This window comes from Corvus hawaiiensis, chromosome 23 (genome assembly GCF_020740725.1).
Source record: "Corvus hawaiiensis isolate bCorHaw1 chromosome 23, bCorHaw1.pri.cur, whole genome shotgun sequence".
Classification (NCBI taxonomy): Eukaryota; Metazoa; Chordata; class Aves; order Passeriformes; family Corvidae; genus Corvus; species Corvus hawaiiensis.
The window spans coordinates 7258758-7273291 of NC_063235.1; the positions used below are offsets into that span (position 1 = coordinate 7258758).

The 14534-nt window shown below is 45.8% G+C and overlaps 1 long non-coding RNA gene across 1 annotated transcript; it reads left to right on the forward strand.

The window, feature by feature from the left end:
- Positions 1-332: 332 nt before the first annotated feature.
- Positions 333-13638, forward strand: LOC125337313. Its single transcript, XR_007208011.1, has 3 exons — positions 333-12138; positions 13108-13258; positions 13348-13638. It is a non-coding gene; the product is annotated as an uncharacterized LOC125337313 (long non-coding RNA).
- The last annotated feature ends 896 nt before the right edge of the window (positions 13639-14534 follow it).

The following is a 14534-nucleotide window of genomic DNA, read 5'->3' on the forward strand; positions in this document are numbered from 1 at the left end:
TTAGCCGGGACATTGTTATAGGAACAGGGCGAGAGAAGCGTTTCCCTTCCCGCATTCCCCCCGCGGCTTCGGGCGGGATAATCGGGATGAAGCGATGGGGGTGGGGGAGGTGAAAAAGCCCCAGCGCCGGCTGCAGCGGAGGGATCCGGAGGCGCGGAGGAGTGAGGAGGCGCGGGGAGCGGGGGGTGAGCGGGAAAACGCGGCGCGGAGCCGGGAACAGCGCCCCCCTCCCCCTGCGGCGGGGGCGGGAACAGCTGCTGGGGGGGGGGGGGGCGCCGTGAGGGGGTCGCTGAGGGGGGACGGGACCCCCGCGCCAAAGTTTGGGGAAACTTTCCTCTGGTTTAGGGCCGGGGTCGCGCCTCAGCCCCGCGCTCCTGCTGCGGGCACGGAGCGCCCTCAGAGCGGCCGCGGGGCCGCCTGTGCCCCCCTTCCCTCTGTGAGCGCACCTGGGCTCTCCCTCCCTCGCTCGCTCCCTCCCCGCGGCCGCCGAGCCGCGCTCCCTGCGCCCCACAGATAAGGCCGGGGCTCGCCCCACCCCGCGGGGCACCCGGGGCTCGCCGTGCTGGATAAGCGGAGCCGCCACGTTGGAAGAAGTTTGCCCCGTGTCCCCCCCCTCCACACCTCGCCCGCGGGTGTTGTGACTTCGCACAGGACCCCACAAATCCCAGCACATGCTGCCGGTAGCCCCGCGGGGAGCTGCGAGCCCGGCCGTGCCCCCCCGGCCCTGTCCTTCTGCCAGTGACACTCGTGTCCTGCTGTTAACCCTGTGGAGAGGGGACAAAAGCTAAACTAGGATCCTGCGCTGCTTCCCCCCCCCCATCCCGCTGCCGGCTCCATGAGCTTCACATCCTCCTGCTAAGGCTGGAACGAACAAGAACAAGAGCTGCTGATGGTTGTAAGGCCTCGCTCGGTTCTCCCCACCCCCTCCGCCAGCACCATCCCCCACTGCAGCTCCCATGGACTCGTATCCCTCCCATTAACGCTGGAAGGGGAGGACAGGAGCTCTGATGGGTTTTTCTCAGGCTTTACTCTGTTTTCTCCCCCCACACACCGACCAGCACGAGCTCCACAGCCCTGCAGAAGTGCAGAGCTGGCTCTGCTACCATATCCATGAATGCCCCTTCCCTCTGAGCTCCAAGGAAAAAGGAAAAAAACCACCCTGATTCCCCTCGTTTTGCTTATTCATTATAAGCGGTTGGCAGTGTGCTGCTAAAAACGTGCGATCTCTTGTTTCAGAAGCATCTGTGCTTTAAGAATAAGGTTTTGTCTTCTTGAATGTGGCTTTTCGTAATAATCTCTTGAAGTGCTCCATTTTTGTCCTTAAAGTTCTATTTTATTACCTCTTCTGGATCAGCGAAGGTCGGTTTAACCCTTTAGAGATGAACATCAGCAGCCACTTTAGGAAAATGTTGCCCTTCTATTTGTTAATTCATGGTTACAATAATATTTTATGGAGGATTTTTTTCCCCAGCCCAGTCCTTCTGCATGCTGAAGGAAGTGTGTGCTTCAGCACTGATTAAAGTCATGTATGAGTTAATGAGAAGCTTGCAGAGTATGTGAAGCAAGAGAAAATCTTTAACCAGCTCTGCTGTTCCTTCTACATACCACAAACTTGCACGCTGTAACCAGAAGGTGGATTGAATATGTGTGAAATGCTGCAGTAGGAGACTCATAAATCGCATCACAGGTGGATGCTCACTCAATTAATATGTTATCATTTCAAAATACCTTGAAGTTAGGTGGGTTTGTTGATTTTTCTTTTTTTTTAAGTGTTTTGAGACTTCCCATTTCCACATACATAGAAATGGATGAAAGATGCTATAAGCTTACAAAGTATCATTTTGTGGATGGATTTTTAAATTTTGAACAGTCTGTGTTCCCCTGTTCTCACTGCTTCCCGGGTTAATGGATTGGTAACACAGGAGGGACTCTGAGGTGCTGGAGGAACCAGCAGTGGTGTCAGCATTCCAGTTGTGGGACTTCTAATTTAAGAAATGTATTGTCATAAGGAGTAAGATCACGGCTGAATCCTGCTTGCATTTAGGTCCAAATACAAAATACGCTTTGGAAGGAGTCCCCAGGGAGCACTGAGAGTAATTAAGTAAAAATAAAACCTTTCACTTCAGCCCCCCCCCCCGCCCTTCCCCTTGTAACACAGACAAGTCAGTGCAATTCTGGTTTCATTCCACCATTTTCATTATGTGTCCTGATATTTCTTAATTTTGTATTGCAGCTGAAATACTCGGGTGACTTATAATTTCAGTGATTTGGGGGTATTTCTAGACCATACTTTTAAAGAAGTCATCTCGCTGTGTCCCAGAAGGAGCCATTGAGCAGCCGTTCTCATAAACAGCACTGAACTTCTTGCAGCCTTGCCTTTCCAAACACCTTTTTTTCCCCCTGTAATTTTCATCCTTAACTGTTGAATTTCCTTTTCTTTACATTAAGTAAATATTTATTAGTACCACTTGGATTTTTTTCATCTTTTTAGAAGAACAGAGCCTTGTCACTGAGACAATCCTTTCGTGTTGAGGAGGTGACATAAAAAAGGAGTGAAGGAGAGTTGTCTTGTGCTGGGAAATGCCATTTTTGGAAAACAATACTATAGGAAATGGAAATGAAAAATACATTTTGTGCTGGTGGGAACTTGTAATGAGGCTAAGAGAGGATTTGATGTCTCAGAAAAGCAATGATTACAAGGGGAAAAGCGGGACTTTATCATCCATTCGTAGAAGTTCTCCAGCTGAATATCCTTCTGGGGAGCTGAAATTTGGCTCAAGTCTGTTTATGAACATCTGTTGAATGGAATTTTAAAAAGGCACAGATTATAATCTTAGTTTCTCCTCTCTGTTTAAAATGATAAAGCAAAATCAATGTATCTGCAAGTCCATTTTGGGTTTTGTTTTGTTAATAACGAGCTGCATGAATGTTCAGTAGTCTCTACTGCTGATTATTGGGCTCTCTATGTGTTCCCATACATTTTTCTCTAGCATATAAAATACTGCCTCTACCCCTTTCTGTAGCTGTCTAATTCCACTTGAACACTCGTAGAAAGCATTCAAGTTTTTGTCGGGGTTTTTTTTGTGACAGGAGGCTCTTGGATGTTGGCATCTGTGACATTTTTCGCACCGGGAGCACAGCGCTGTGTTTGAAGGGAGATGCTGAGAGCTGTTGGGTATTCCCAGAACTGCAGCCGTTTGCTTCGATTCACATCCTGCCCACCTGTACTCTGCCAGGGCTGTAAATGCAACCACTTTGTGTCCCCTGGCTCAGGATAGCCCCACTTCAGCTTCTATTTCTGCAGCATTTGTGACCTCCTCTTATTCAGGGAGGACTTCACTGTAATTTTCCCTCCTATTATTTTGCCTCTTTTCACAGCCTGATGTTTTTTTGCTGTTGTTTTCTATTCCAAGCGAGGATGCTGTGAGTGCTTCAGCTCAAAATTTAGGTCATCTCCAATGGAAGAAGGGAGACCTAAAAAGTAAAAATAAGATTTCAATGTGCCTTTAAAAGTGACAACTCTTTGGGAAAAAATGTACAAGCTCACCTGTATTTTGTGGCAGGACAGGAATGGAGGGAGCCTTTCCCAATTCCAGAATGAAAGCTGAGTCTCTCTTTGTGAGTGTGATTTCTTTTCCATGTGCTTTCCTGGTCTTTCATTTTCACACCTGATTTGAGCTTTAATCACTCAAATTATTCATAGACTTGCCCTGGAAAAAGAAGAGAGTGACCTCTTCCCATCTGGAGTAGATGGATTCACCACCAACAATTGTAAATGGATGACTTAATAATGGGGTTTGCACTCAAAATTTTTAATTCTGTGATTTCATTGTGTTTCAGGAGTTCTGCATGTGGTCTTTTCTGAACTGATAAATTGGAGTTGTACCACAGAGATTTATTTCTTGCAGTTTATCTCTTAGCATTGGGCTCCTGTCTACAAAGAGCTGATGATCCCCTGAGCTGCTGAAGTGCCAAAGCACCTTGCCCAGGACCAGGCCTGTGAGTTGTTTTTTTTTTTTTGTCTGTAATTATATCCAATGTCTTCCATGACAAGGAACCTCAAGACAGTTTATGAAATCGACAGCCACAAAAGCACTGCCCATTGGGGGTTATGTGATTACAATTTAGTTGTCCCTCAGCCTGAGGGTGCCTGAGGGGACAGAGCCAACTGCTCCTCAGTTCCTGTGAGTGGCTGGAATTAGCCACTGGAATTGATAGATATCTGTTGCTCTTGCTTTCCTGTTAAAGGTGGCTTAATTTAAATTATGAAGGAACTTTTGAATCCATTTTGTTTGGTTTCTGCTCTTCCTAGCAGCTCTCTGCAGTTTTATATGTATTAAAAGTGCTAAGCTTCCTCTGGCCTAGATGTACAATAAATACCTTAGTCAATGCAGTTAAGTCCAGTTTCCTCTATTCACTCAGAAGAGATTTGTTCCTTATCTGAATTGTTCCTCCATTCAGAAGGAGAGAAGCCTCGCGCAGCCAGAGCTCACTTCATAAATCACCCAGACAAATGGAGCTTGGGGCAGAAGAAGATACAAAATGGGAATAGTTGTGATTTAGGCTCCATGAGGTTTTTGGATTTCTGCTATGGGAATGTGCTTACCAACTATTTGAAATACAAATGTTTAGAATAGTCACCATTTTCCAGTTATTCCTTCAACTGGACTTGCAGTTATCAGCTGGGCCCTGCACCTCAAGGGTGCCTCCCTTCACCCTTAAACATCCTCTGGTATTTGGTGGCTTCTTTTTAACAGTATTGGTCTGGAATTGATAACTTTTTTTTATCAGAAGGTTAGAAAGAGCTCCTTGGTCTTCACCCAGGCTCTGCTCTGATCCACAGATACGGCACAGTCCACTCACTAATTTCTTTGGCTCTGTCATGGCAGAGGTGGCTCCCAGCCAGGAATCAGTGCCATCACAGCAGCTCGGAGGACCTGGAGTGCAGGTTCTGGACCAAACGATGGTAACATCTCCCAATCCCAGAGTCACCCTGTTTCTGCTGCTCCCAACTCTTCTGATGACACCAAGCTTCTCTTTGCTTGGTCTTCTGCCTAACTTAAACAATTCATCTCATTTGTGTTCAATACAAGGTTATTTTCTACTATTAGCTCCTTTATAATGTTTTCATTGCTTACAGTTCTGAAAGTTGGTATCTTTTCAATTCCAAGAGTGTTTGATAAATACATTTGTTGGCACCTGTCCTTGTTTCCCTCTGCTCCTCCCATATTCATTCTAAGGACCCTTCACAACAATCTCACCTCCCTGAGTTATGAGTGGTCGCTCCCTCTACCAGATTAGAGCTTCCTGTTGGTGTTGTGTCATTTCTGAGCAAGGAAAGGCTGATACCTTTGAGCTCAGTGGTTGCTTCTTCTCCTCAGCTCTCCCAGGGGTCTTGCAGGCGCTTTCAGTTCTGCCTCACATCTTTGATTTGGTGAGGTTCCCTGCTATTTACATTTCTTCACATATATCCTCTTCATACCATCTGCTACCTTATGTTTTGCTCGTCTCTGAAATGTAGTGACCATATTTCACGCAACGTTGTTCTACATGATTTTCTTAAAATTTAATTAAAAGGTTCTGAAAGAACAAAGCAAATTAGAATCCACCCATTTTGTGCAGACACTTTAAGTGAATGGGAAACAACTCAATAAAGACCTTCAAATGCCTTGAATGAATTTGTGACTGAAATTCTGTGCACTGTTTATCCAAAGGGTCTATTATTAAATTAATTAGGAGAGTTTTATTTCTGACAAAAGTTAAGGCTGTTATTAAAGAACAGCATCTTCTCTAGAAACTCTCTTTGGAATTCAGCAGTTCTCCTGAGTACTGTTTACTCTGGAGTGAGTGTGTGGCTGTGCCTTGTTAGATAAAAGCTGCAGCACTAAAACTGTTTTACTGAACTTAGCTCCTGACCTGCCTTCTGAGGCCACAGCTACAAAGGGATGATACATCAATCTAGTTTGTTTGATCTAATTACAGCTGTTTAACCATCCTGAGCACAAGTGCACTCACCCCACTTTGTTATGCTGATTTCAGGTATTTTCACTCTTAATCGGGTGCACGGTTCTTGGTTCTTTCTTGTATTAATTTACCTCTCAAGATATTCTGGGCAGTTATCCCACAGAGAGGTGTTCTGCTACTCCGCTGTATGTTATTTTTCACAATGTGTTGACAGGGAATTCTCAGTAATTTAGGGATTCTGTGGGTCGACCTGACAAATGGCTACTCCTTTTCTCCTGACATCCATTGGTTTTTTGCCTGTGCAACTTCTTTTCTGAAAGGCTGCAAGGTTGCATGAAGAAGAAAGTGGTAAATCCATGAAAACATGCCTTAACATGGAGAAGCCCATTGCCACCTGTGGGAGAGCGGATTTCTGATTACTTCTAACTGAAAACTCTGGGGTTTGTGTCAAGAATATTGTCATGGGATCTGCTTTTAATGTATATATATGATCTTTTATGCTTAGCTCAAGAAATTACCTGGAGTTTCCCCCATACACAGTCTGTGAATCAAACAAGGGTTATGGAGCTTCAAAGAATAAACATGGTCTATCTCCTCTTCTGCTTCCAGTGCCCGTGAACTTTGGATTGCTGACCTGTCCTCTAACAAAATGGACTATTGGTATCTTATGCCCTCTATTCTACCATGAGCTCTCTCCTTTTTATTTTCCCTCTCTTTTTTTTTTTTTTTCTTTTCTAATTGATTAAGCAAATCCAGCATTTCAGTTTGTTCTTGAGGGTTAGATTTCCTCAGCCTCCCAGCATTCTTGTTGCTCTCTCCATGCTCTTCCAGTTGCTTTGCATCTGGTTTTATTTTCTTATGTGGAACCTGAAAGAGGACAGAATATTCCAGCTGAGATCACACTGAGTTCAGCAGGAGAATTGTCAGGGGTGTCCTACGTAAAGCAGCCTTATTAAATATTTCTGTGATGTATTGTCTTTACTGTGCTGACTCAAATTCAGTTTGTGATCTGTTACAACCACTGCTTGCCCAGATCCTCCCCTCCTCATCCATGCTCCTGTCTTGGTCCTTGGCTGCGAAAAAACTCCTCTGAAAATGCCATGCCTGGAAACAAGGGGATGACAAAGATCTGAGGAGGCTTTCCAAGTGCACTGTTCTCGTGAACTCCAAGTGTGTCAGCTTGCTGATGGAAGAGGAATTGTGAAATAATGTGTGTTCACAATATTGGATGGAAATGATAACATGTTTTGTCTTATTATCACTCTGAAAGTCTCAATGTCCTAGAAGTTCTGAGTTGGAATAGGAACGGTTGTTTGCAAATGGGAGAGAACATAGTTATAGTGCCTGAGTCTTAGATTATCATTTTCTTACTAAATGTTTCACTCTCCCAGTAACAAGGCAAGCAGAATAATTAGCTAATGCACCTTTAAAGAATTAATAGAGTTGCTAGAGGTGAGATGAGCCAAAAATTAAATCTGGAAGGCATTTGAAGAAAACAACAACAGATAAGTTCTGGGGCTCTCATTTGGTCCAAAACATTGATGACATGAAGATACAATTCATGGCTGTGAGGTGTCCTCTGGTGAGAACACTGAGAAAAAGAAAAAGGTAAAGAAAAAAAGGAGGAAAACACCCAAACTGAAGATGCTTTTTGGCTCCATGCTTGTGTGTGTCATTGTTTATAGGAAGAGGTGGCAGACCCAAGGAAGCTCGCAGCAGTGGGATGGAAAAATCTCCAGTGGGCAGGCGAGTAAGACAGAAGATCCCCAGAAGGGCAGCCCTGGTTTGCTGCTATTTTGCTAAAGCAGATATGTTTTGTTTGGAGCGGGGAAGAGATGTGAGATGAAAGAAATGGGTGATACATGTTCCTGGTGGTTCCTTGTGATGGAAACAGAACGACTTTAGGACAAACAGACCTATGATGTGGTCTTCTGGGGGGTGCAGTCCTCTGGGATTTTGGAAAGCTGCTCCCTTGGAAATCTCTCTCTTTGAAGAGTTCCCTGCAGAGCAGAGGAGCCCTCCCTGCTGAGGGGACAGTGACAGTGACAGTGACAGTGTGTGCAGGCTCGGCCACACAAGGATCAGTGCTGAGTCCTCCAAGCACTGGCTGACACAGGGAATGTGCTGAGCTGGTGTGTGCTCCAGGCCCACATTAATTCACTCTCTGTTCCGTGGTTCTTCACGCTCCTGTGACCCGGATGAATTTACCAGGGAGCTGAGCAGGGTGTTCAGTTTTCCTGTCTGCCGTTCTTACACTTTTGCCCACCCAAATCCAGTTCTTTGCACCATGATGCAAGCTCTAATTATAAATCGAGTCATACAACCTGCCTTCTCAAACTCTTGTCTCATTCAGAGTTTTCTTTTATCCTTGTTATTTGATGTTTGCTTCCATATTTTATTTATTGCATATAATTCAAGTGCTGCAGTAAATACAGAATTACTAGTTGTAATGGATTTTTTGTTACACTTATCACTACGGTGTCTGAATACTTTTTAACCACCATAAATGTATCTTCACAATATTACAGAGATGTTCTTCTCATTTCACAGATTAAAAGTGGGGAAAATAATGACAAAACTGTCAAAGTTGTCCACTGGGTCTGTGTTCCCCAGAGGAAAGAAGGATTCTAGTTTTAATAATGATAATAATAATAATAATTTTCTAATAATAATAATATTTATAATAATAATAATCCTATTCTAGCAACCATTTAAATTGTACTCAGGCCTTTAGATATGTATTTGTTGCCAGCATAACCCTCGAGTTCAAATACTGTCTTCAAGCCACAGTCTGTGTATACAAACTCACCCTATCACCCCTCTCTTTGTTGGAATTTGCTGAAAGGAAGCTTCACTCTTCTCTCCTGGCAGATTCCTTGCTCTTGTAACCAGCTCAGGGAGCTTTTTCTATGATTATTCCAGTTTTCACATGTCATTCTTGAATAGAAACGGTATCCAAAATTCTGTAAGAGAGCCGTTGCCATAACATCTGGATATGCCTTACCTGGTCTTCAGATGCCATTTGTCATCTTCATTTCTGTGACTAAATAACACTTGTGAGTCTTCATCCGGCCCTGCTAACTGTGGTGAATTCCCAGTTTACAAGAGTTTTGGCTGTCAGTCCCTGTGTGAACAGCCTTGTGATTTGCATTAATCTTATTACTGCATTCCACCAGCCCATTCCTCAGGATTCCTGTGCTGTTCCAGAACCTCATCCAGTTCTTCATTTAGGATATTCCAGTCTTCTGCACTGATGCCTTTGGATGTTGTCAGTAACTACCTGTATTAACACTCCTTTTCCAGTTCCTTGCACTTGTGTCACTTGAAACCCATCAATGGCACCCGTTCTGAGACCAAAGCTGCAGGAGCTTTCAAAGCACTTGCTCTCTAGCCCAAAACTTCCCATTTCAGCACAATCCAGCACTGGATTTTTAGTCATATTTTACCCACAAACTTCTCTTGCACTGACCTTCGTATTTTCCAATTTAACTGGTATTTTTGCATGATGCACCAGACCAAACACTTCACTGATTTTGGGATGGGTGAGATCTACTGTGTCTTCTTTTACTCAGAAAAATTTGCTGCCTTGTCAAAGAAAGACGTCAGCTTTGTCTGGCATGAGTGCAACTTTTGTTGCATTTCATCTCTTTACTTTCCTCTACTTTTTTTCCCCCTCCTGAGAAAAAATAATTTAAGTTTTGCATCTCACTGAGGTCGGGCTAATTAGTCTTTCATTGTCTGGACATTACTTTCACAGTCTTTGGCTTGATTTTGGGGTGGGTTTTTCCCTTTCTCCCCATAATTGGATGTGAAATTTAGATTATTTTTGTACCTCTAGAAGTGGTGGAAATAAATTTACTCATTTGCATCACAGCTCAGCTGTAGTGCTTCATGTTTTGGTTGGATTTTGTTTGTTGGTGGCTGTTTTGATTTGGTATTTTTTTTTTATTTTTAAAGAAACTTGCTGCATTGTGGCTATTAAACTGGGAAAAGTAATGAATTTTGAAGTATTTGCAAAGTTCTTTAAATCATAATGATAATGAGAAGTTTCTTGAGCAATGACAGCTGAATCCTGGGCTCCGTTATCCTGTGGGATGTTGATAAGTGCCAGGGGCTCGTTGCAGCCCGTGGCTCATCACTGCCCTGCAGAAGTTCTGCTCCTCGTGCTGCCTCAGCATTATTTACTGCTCTCAGCCCTGTGTTTAAACAGAAAATGAAGCGTGTTGGGCACTCTGCACACATGTATGAGGCAGTCCTGAACAAAATACACTCTAAAAATAGACAGGGTAAGTGAAACAATAGGAAGACAGTGATTCTAGAGGGTCAGGATTGTGTGGGGAGGGCTGCAGTGCCCTCAGCAAACCCAGGGCACAGGAAAACCCGAGGTCAGTAACTATGTTTCCTGAAGCTGGGAAAAGTAATATTTTTAAATGCTTTGTTTCATAATACAGTTAATTGCACGTTTCTCTGACAGCTCTAATGACTGTGACTCTTTCTGATCACGTTTCACTCAGGATCTAATTCTAAAGATCGGGATGCAAGCAACAACCGTTATATGTTTGGATTTGGAGTGGGGGTTTTTGTTGTTTTGCCAGATACACTCAATATTTTTATAAATAATTGAAAAATATGTCTTTTTTACGATTCTTCAGTATGTCTGGAGCTCCGTTTTACAGAAGCAGCTCTGGCCAATGCCTTTGTTTTAGTGAACATGTGTGTGATATCCCAGCCTCTACCAGCAGTGCTGTTGCTGAGGTGTGATCACGGGCCTCTCTCAAGACAGAGATAACTGATAGATAAAAATGACCTCATTTCACAGTCCCACAGCTGAACTCTAAAAGTTCCAGCAAAGCTGATCAGAATGTGTTTGAATTTTTGTTTCTGAGTAAATGTCACCGAGGTCCCTACTTGTGACATTCAGAAGGTGACTTTTAGGCCATTTGAGCTCAACTGGGTGGAGGCCTGGAGCAGAAAATCAGTCCCATCCCCACACATGGACCCTGTGTGTGTAGGAAGTCCCAACACTCCCTGGGGGGGCTCATTACAGAATTCAGATTGGGAAATACACATCTATGGGAGACTGATGAAAGGTAGATAGGGACAATTTCTGTTCGACCCTTTCTTGGCCAGTGTTTGCAAGCTGCTCAACACCTTGTTTTTGTGGAATATTGAGATTGTTTTGGATTATTCATTTTTTCACCAGTTATTTGTGCCTGCCTTTGTACAGCTGGAGTGAAGGGACGTTACTAAGTGTTCTCCCCATAGCATGAATATTTAATAGTTTGTGTGTTCCTTCTCTGTGTCGTGTGTGTGCCTATATAATACCAACAAAATCTCTTAAAGTCAGTTTTTGCAAGAGATTTTCAAAGCACATCATGTAACTGAGTCACAGTGCTGAGTAAACCACGCTATTGTAGAATTTCACCTAAAATCTGAATTTGCCAAATGGTGGTATTTTGCAAATAAGCACAGATTCTGCTAACTTCCCCTGGAGATTTTATTCCAGTCTCATCCAATTTCCCAGTGTGGACAAACTGGTGTGTCTTAGAAAAAAAGAGAAAATGTTTAGCCTATTGAAAAGAGGATTTTCTTTGTTTCTCAGATGTGCAGATACTCATGTTCTGGAGCTCAGAGCTGCTCTGAGTGTGCTGGGCGGATCCTGCAAAGTGCTGAGTGCATGGCTAACTTTAAGGGAGTAGATCCTTAGAATCACCAGGGCTGCTGATGTTTAAAATTACGAAGAGACTTAAGTACTCTGATGGCCCCCGGCCAGTGGCTTTCACATCTCCTAGCACTGAGCCCTAAGGAGACGCAGTGATCAGCTGCAGCTCAATTTCCTTCTCCCGTTTTAAATATAAGGTTTAAAGCCCAAATTCTGGCAGCTGTTTAATTAAAGATACTCGTTTTAACTGTGAGGAATGTGATATGCAGCGGCGCTACGCCTGCTTCCTTTCTTTCTTCCTCTCCTGGCATCCCAGCTCACTCCTCTACAGCGTTTAGTGCAGGGCTTGCAGTTTTCACTGCTGCTCCGTTCCTGCTTTATCCTCTTCCATCTTTTCCATCTGCTTTATTCTGTTTGGAAAATGGCAATGTAGAATGTGTTTGGTGTAACCTTAATCCTGACCAGCATCTGGGCTCCGTTTGAAAAAAAAAAAAGCATCTACTGCAAGCAAGGTTTCTGTATATGTTTCCCCACTTCACTAAAACAAAGTTGGGGGGCGGGGGGGCATAACCAAAACTAACCATTGCAAAATTATATTTATTTTAATTGACCTGTTAATTAATACGTGGGGTTTAATGTGCTTTCCTGCCTACACGAACAAACCGTGGGGTTTGTGCTCTCACCTCTGTGCCGGTGGGGGTCGAGTCAGAGGTAAACCGGATTTGGACCATTTTGGGAAAGGAGAGAGAGGGGGGAGGGGGGCGGTTATTTACATCTGATTTTAGCAGCCTAGCTGCTCCTTACTCCCAATATGTAAAAGTTAACGCCACTATAAAACATGGGATGCGCTGAAATTCCTGCCTGATGCTTCCTGACGTTTCCCTGTTAAACTTTCCCAGGCCCGCAAAGGTCTCGGTGCGGGGCGGCTCCCTGGGACACGCCGGGGAGGGGCAGGACGGGCCCCGGGCAGGACGGGGACCGCCGGTGCCCCCCGCTGACCCCCGACCCCCGGCCCGGGCAGGGCAGGGCCGAGCCGCCCGTCAGGTCGGTGGGGCTGGGGCCGCTCCCGGGGGCTCCTCCGGGCCGGCCGTGGGGCTCGGGCAGCGCTGCCCGCGGAACTGCGGCGGGGCCGGGGGGCACCGGCACCGGGCACGGCTCGGGGACCGCGTCCCCCGCGGAGCTCAGGGCGCTGCCAACACGGAGCCAGCTCCGATGCGGGGGTGGCACCGCTCCCACCAGGCCAGGACGGCGCTTCCCGGCCCCGCTGCGCTTCCCGGGGGGCCCGGCCCCGAGCCCCGAGCCCCCTTTTCCATTCCTGCTGCTGTTGGATTTTCCCGAGCCGCATCAGCCCCGCGCTCCCAGCCCGGGGCTCTTGAACTTCAGTCCCCGGCAGCCACAGAGGTCGCTTCTGAGCTCCACGCGAAGCCCTTTTTTTTCATTATTTATTTATTTATTTATTTATTTATTTTCCCCCAACTCAGGCTCTCCCTCCCTCACGGCCGGAGTGGAAAAGCACGTTTAAATCCCGAACTCGGCTTTCCCACGTGGTGTCTCGCTGAGCTGCTGTCACAGCCACGCCGCGCTCTCACAGGACACCAGAGCTTCTCCCCTGCCCTGCCAGGAAGGTACAAGGTGATGAACATTTTTAATCAAACCATATTTTCGGGACACCTCACTAAACTCCAAACTTGTGCTGAAAAATTCGCTCTCCTTGTGATCAGGCTCTTGTGTTTTGATTCCACCTGGACCGCGTGTACAAATAATGAGGGGATTAAAGTTCTGCTCCCCCTTCCTGGGTGCCCTCTAAAGGGATGGATGTTTGTCAGCGATTTGGGGGTTAATTCAGGCAAGTTTATTTCACATTCTGGGTCTGCACACACGCAAAGAGCACGAGTGGTTTGGGGTGAAGGGTTAGCAGCGTGTACAGGGGGACAAAACCAATTGTGGATATTAATATGGGATGTACTGGATGTGTGTCTAAGCATTAAATCGAGGGGGGGGGACTGGGTTTTAGGTGACTTTTCACCCCATTCAGAGACCACGGTCACAATGCACCCTGTTTCAACACTCACTGGGGAGAAAGGGAGACAGAGGGGAGGCAGGGCAGTACCCCGAGTTGCATCTGGTCTTCAGACCTCGCTGTAATCTCTAAGGGAGGCTGTCCCCAACCTTTAATTATTCAGTTTAAACAGGCCTAGAGCACGCCACATCTTTAAGGCCTTTTCCCTGATGTCTCTAGGAGGCAGCCTTCATCGAGCGAGGAAAGCAAATCTTGGCAAAAAGAGCACCGAAGGATGTGAACCCCTTGGAAAATTCCACTTCCTGCCCAGCACTGCGTGTCCTTGGGTCTCTCACTCATTCCCATGCACTTAACGAGGGATTTCTGCCTCAGGCTACCACACCAACTTTCTAAATAAATGCCGCGCACACCCGAGCTCGGTGCTCTGCAGTTAATCTCAGCCCAGCACCAGCTCCCTCTCCTCTCTTCCTACTTCCCTCCATTTTATTTCTCCGCTGGTTTTTCTCTTCAGCAGACTCCAACTCTCTCTCCTGCTGAACTTGCCGGGAACAAAAGGCTCCGTTCCCGATCCAGCCCGCAGTTGCCGTGAGAAACTTCCTCGCCAGCGCTGTCTGTCGCTCCGCTCTCCCTCCCTCGCTCCCTCCCTGCCTCGGGAAAATGGCAGTGCAAGAGCTTGATGAAAAGGGGGAAAAAACCTTCTTTCTCAGCGCCTGCCTCTCCCGCAGCAACCCCCCTCCCCAGTCGTGACGCCTGAACTCAAACTTCTCTAGAAATACACTTTAGGAGGGTAGATATTCACGAGAGGGGACCAGTGGGGTATTTTTTACACCCCACTGAAAAGAGGCGCCGAGGTGGGGGAAAGGCTTTTTCCAGGCAGGAGAACCTGCT